The sequence below is a fragment of the Varanus komodoensis genome, unplaced genomic scaffold (assembly GCF_004798865.1).
Source record: "Varanus komodoensis strain SLA01 unplaced genomic scaffold, ASM479886v1 scaffold1, whole genome shotgun sequence".
In the NCBI taxonomy this organism is placed as follows: domain Eukaryota; kingdom Metazoa; phylum Chordata; class Lepidosauria; order Squamata; family Varanidae; genus Varanus; species Varanus komodoensis.
The window spans coordinates 109,190,570-109,196,569 of record NW_025335268.1 but is presented as its reverse complement, the minus strand read 5'-3'; positions in this window follow the sequence as shown (position 1 = coordinate 109,196,569).

The window sequence follows — 6,000 nt, the reverse complement described above, 5'->3', positions numbered from 1 at the left end:
CATATTCATGTTCTGTACATATTAAACCATTTATTCAGTTTTTCCATACTTTACATTATTGCCTTCTTTCATTTCCCTTATTCTTGACTGCAACTTCTAAAATAAGAAACTGGTATGTATTCATGCATACCAATTTATAAAGGCACTAGGTTGATTCTTAGTATTTCATCAATTGTAAGGATTCTTTTTGGAGGGAACACTACCCAATTTAACAAAACTCCATTAACTTGTGACTTCCGTTGTGGAAATCCTTATATAATGTGCTCATTGATAAGGGCTTTATACTTACAGATATATAAAACTCTGACCGTAAGATGCACCCAGCAAAGTTGCTTTGTCCAACTGCAATCCTGTTGCTTAAGAGCTGGGAACATATAAATGAGTGTTTCAAGAAGTGACTCAACCTTTGTCTTAGATAGCTTGCCAAATCCCTTTTCTTCTAAACATACTCCCATGATTGCAAGAACAACTCAGAACAAATTCTCCAGCAAGCAAGGACCCCTTCTTGTTTTCATTTTCATAATTCTCTCTAGGTATTTTATCTTCAGAAGGCTCAAACTGCCATGCTTATAGAACAACAGAGTTCAGTACATAACTTCCTGAGGTCTGGATGCCAAGGGCATCTTCCTTGTCCACCCCCACTTCATTCCTTCATTACAAAGATAGTTGTCTGAAAGGGAACTAAGTAGCGCAGGAAATATTGAACAAATGTGCTCAGTTTAATGGTAGAGCAACGGCAAAGAAAAAGACCCAATCACTGCCATATATGACCATACCTCAATTACAGCCAGGCATTCATTTCTGATAAACCTCCACAGAATCAACCAGACTGAGAGAAGCAGTATTTGGTGTATGCCATCTTGGGTCCAGCCCTGCCTTTGGGGTGTGGGGTGTGCTGAGTTAGGGAGCAAAACTGAATTGTTCAGAGGGCAGATGTGTATATTCCTTACTATTTGCCATGGTATTCCTAAGATTAAAGTGCTGCTTTCAGGTGTATTGGAAGTCAAAACTCCATCATCAGATATGAAGTAAAATTAACGTTCTAGTCTGGTCATGTTTCACAAACATGTGGTGTGGATATGGTGACATTTTCTTTGCCTCAGGCAACAAAATATTCCAGGCCTGCCCTGAATGTTGCAAGCATACATTTATTACCAAGAGTAAGCCACCACCAATATACTCGTACATCTCTTTATATGTTTAATCAGAACCTCTTTTACACATTGTATCACTCTAAGCAGCCAGTTAAGCACTGCATTTTGTGTAAATCACAAACAGCCTTAATATTTACACTCCAAAGTTTCCTAGTTTCTTCCTTCCTGACTGGCTCCATCCAACGTTTCCAATGTGATACCTCTGCACTGGGAGCAAGAAATTCACATAACTCTGCAGTGAAAAATAAATATAAAATCTATTATCCAAATATGCTGTGCATCCTTTAATAGGTCTTCAGTTACATAAACATGCAAGCTATCTTCAAGGGCCATTAAGATAATACAGAGCGTTTTGACATGCCTAGGATGCAAAAGGAGGTTGCTGTAGCTTTGGGATAGAACTGGCAGCCTGTTCTCCTCTGGCTAACTTTCCATTCAAGAGACAAAAGTATGCAGCTCTTTTCTGATATCCAGACAAAATATTCTGGATCTTTGAATGCATTTCCAACTGCTGGTTCCATACAGTGCCTGTATACTGTAGAGCTGATTTAAGATTAACATAATAGGATGGTCATAGGATGGCTATTTTTTTCCCAGCTGTTGACACACCTTTAAGGAGAAAGCTTTCCAAAATTGCCCTCGCTTTAAGATACATGCAAAGAGGAAATCCATTAAGATTCAGTTCACCTTTTCTCCCTGTGAAAAGTGATTCACTTTCTCCAACTATGGAAAGTCCAAACTATGGCTTTCAAGAGGGCACTTATCAAGAAAAGAGGCAGCAGACTGATCATTCTACTGCTAGACTAGCCTTCCCTGACCTGGTTTCTTCCAGATGTGCTGGACTCACATTTTCCATCATCTGCACCTTGGCTCAGAAAGATATGGGGAGGCCCAGGTCAGGGAAGGATGGTCTGGACTATGAATTTATCCAAATTTTGAAAAACTTCATTATTATGCTCTGAGGCCTGCAAACGGGATATAGTTTTCATTCACACTAAAAGAGTGTTTGAATGCAGATTGATAAAACGTTAACTAGTTTGGAAAGTGCTGCCATTGCATCTTTTGAAGTTCAGTGCCGTGCTATGCCTTGCCATGCCCAGAATCGAGCAATTTAATTCCCAGTAATTTCATTTCATTCTACTTGAGTTGTAGTTTTACACAACAGCATGGATTGCTAAAGTCAGCTTTGCAATACAGTGCCCTGAAAAAGACCAGTGCCTCACTTACACAAATTTTCATAATTTGATACTGGCTTCCTACCAGATTTCCATTTCAGCCACTTATATATGTTTATTTCTATACTTTGTTCTCACTGAAAATTTTCAGGAAGAGTAATTTTATTCTGGTTCATTGGTCTATCTAGTTGGAACTGATACAAAGGAACCTTTTCTCTTGCAAATATAATTCCACTTATTTGTGGAAATTAGAACAGAATGTTATCCACACCCACTAACAGCATCTCTTCTTCCTATGTTAAAGTGTGATTAGCTTGGAACAAAATGTGAAGGAGGGTAAAATGTGTGGAGGACTTCAACAGCTTTGTAATTAAAAGTGCTCTGCTTTGTGTTGACAATCATGTCAATTTTGTTTATCATACAAATCATGAAATGAAATTCTTATCAAAATTTCCATCTTGATTTGGATTGAAATAATATTTCCACAAGTTTGTAGACATGGTGTGGAAAGTTAATGTGTAATTTTAAGTAATTGTGAGGCAACTGAATTTTTAAATATTTAAATATGCTTTCTTAAAAGAAAATATATGTCTTTCATAGCAATGAAAGGCGGCTAGCGGCATAAAAAGGCATGGAAAGTATAAAACACTGGAAGACAAACATAAAAACAACAACAACACATGTATGCTTAAAATAAGGAATTTGAAAAATCACTAACAAATGATTAGAAACATATTAGTAAAATCAGGTGTATATGCTTCCTAAATAGTACTATGGATGAAGGAATATTTAAGTATTATTAACTAATTTTATGAGTGCATAATTCATATATAGTCATTCTTTCTTCAGGTTGTATTAAGAGATAGCTTGGACAGCTTTACAAATCTGATCCAGGAAAAACATCACAAACCAAAGAAATATAAAACACATGCTTTCCTGACACAGGTTTTCCTGATGTGGGCTGCCCTGTTGATTTCAGTAAAGCAGATCCTCAATGCAGTAATGGTCTTAAGGAATGAACTTCAGGAGTGGGGTACAGATTGGGAGAGTGGCCTAAACTGAATCCTGACAGGTCATTGCACTGCATCAAAGGGAAGTGCTGTGGGGGTGGATGGCTGGTCAAGGATGCAGCCCCATCAAGCAAGCACCTTTGCCAAGTTTCAGGAGCAGCGAGCTGAACCAATCAGACATTGCCTTTGGGAGTGTGCAGCCAATGGGGGCACGAGAGCAGGAAAAAACCTTCCCCTTAGCTTCTTTGGACCATGGATATGCAAAAAAGTGCCCACTGATTTGCTGCTTCTGTTGAAATTAAATGGTTCCCATACCGATTTCTCTACCTTTAGTCAGTGGTGCCATACAAATGAATGGACTATTACTCATAGGTGAAGAACATTCTATAGTTGCCTAGGGTGATGTCAGGATGGCGGCCAGCACTTCTACGTTAGTGAAGACAAGTTCATTATGTATCTGTATCTGGCAGCCTTATTACTTGCAAGAGCCTCTGAAACACTGCAAAGGCTCCAGTGTTTCAAGAAGACTGTAGATCAGGATAAGACTGTTCTGAAGTGTATGTCCTAATGCTCTTGAAATCACAGTCTGATTAAATGTCAAGGGAGACTCAAAGATCCTCTCTTGTACTGTTCCAAGGAAGCAATCTGTATGATACAGACCCAGATGAGATTTTTAAAAGACAGTTAAATTAATTCTCAGACCTACGCACATTACAATTCATCCTAAACCGATTATCTGGCTCCCAGAGAAGCATTTGAAAATTTGAGCACAAGAACATTTTCCACATGAGAACTTGCAAGAGGTCACTTGTTCTTTTGGTAAAATCTTTCATTACTTCCTTGCTGTTCTAAAGATTTACTGTGTAAGGGAATGCAGCAGTTTGCAGCTGCTCCATTAACTTCTCAGCTTAATCCTGTGTACTTATAACTGATCAGTTTAATCCAGTGAACAAAGCTGCATAACTGCAAGTCTTTGAAGTATAGTCCCATGTTCTAAGTGCAAGTAATACTGGAAATAATAAAGACCTAGAATGTGATAGGTTGTAGCTGCACAGACACAAAAACACAATGAAGAAAACATTATAGACAAACTTAAAATACCAAAGACCAAATATGTTCATGTGCCTCCATCTTGTATTTAGTGTCAGCATTTTATTGAAACATCTTCCTACCTGGTTTGGACCTGTGGTTGACTTGAGAAAATCTTTATATGGTTGCTCATTTCAGGCTCACTTTCACCATACATGGGTTGCTTGTGTAAAAATGTTTATTGCAGCACATGGGGCAGGCAATGTAGTACCTAGATGTTTATTTATTTATTATTTATTTATTAAAACATTTTTATGCCGCCCATTCGCCGAAGCCTCAGGGCGGCTTACAATGTTCTGATCTACAACTCCCAACAGTCCCTGTCCGCATGGCCAATGACTAGGGATTTGAGGCATCCAAAAGATTTGGAGGACCCCAATTTGCCCACTGCAATGGAATGGCTTATGTTGCCCTAGTATGAGGAATGTGTAGAATTAACCTCTTCCTGCTTGAAGAACTAATGAGTGCAATTTGTCACAGCGTACTGTGTCACAGCAATACACTTTATGTACAATATGGACATTACATAGTATTAGAAGGACATACTTGTGTGTTCCCTTCCAACAGGAATACCTGGTTAAAAATTGAACCAACAGTTCTGATCCCAAATTCAGGAACACAAAATGTTATGCTGCATACCGAGTATATAAAACCTTCCTGATATTTCTGGGAGAAAATGAAGCATCATATGCAGAAAACACAACATAATATAGCTTTGATAATGAACAACTTACACTGAATGAAAAAGCTGCCAAAGCAACAGAATTAGACAGAAAGAAAAGCAGGTTGCTTACCTGTAACTGATGTTCTTCGAGTGGCCATCTGTGCAGTCACACATATGGGTACTGAGCCTGCGCAGTGCCTGTGGCTGGAAGATTGATAGCTAGCGGTTTTTGGCGGGAAGCTCCGCTCCCCTCCCCGCTGTGGCCTATAAAGAGCGGAGCGTCCGCCATTTTGTTCAGTCTTTGCAACCGAACGTACGATACCTTAGTAATTTTAAATCTTTTTTTTTTTTTTTGGTCGGTACCATAAAAAAGGGGGATGGTCGGTACCGAAGATGCCTTTTGCATCAACACCGAGCTGTCGATGCGTCCACTCACCGACACCGAGCGGGGCCAGCGGGTGGGTTGTGTGACTGCACAGATGTGATGGACTCCCAAATGGGGAGTCGGCTTCGAAGCCGATCCCCAAATGAGAGGGGGGTGGGTACTGAAGGAGTGTGAGGAATGGTTTGCCAGTCCCGTCAGCGTTGCCTCCGATCGTCAAAATGACGGCGGCCCTGCTGAAAACACTGTTGGGGCTGAGGACGGCGGCGCTGCTGCTGTTGTTGCTGGCGGTGTTGAGGCTGCTGTCTCGGTTGGTAGGATCGCCTGTAGGATGGACGATTCCAGGACCACTTACGTCTAGTGCGAAACTGGATCTCCATCCTGCGTGCCATCATCCTCGATTCATGGAGCTTCTTGAGCTTATGGTCAGTTCGAGAATGGAAAAGCCCGGATCCATCGAAAGGCATTTCCTCTATCCGCCGCTTGGTTTCTTCCGGGAAATTACAATTCCGGAGCCATGCATGCC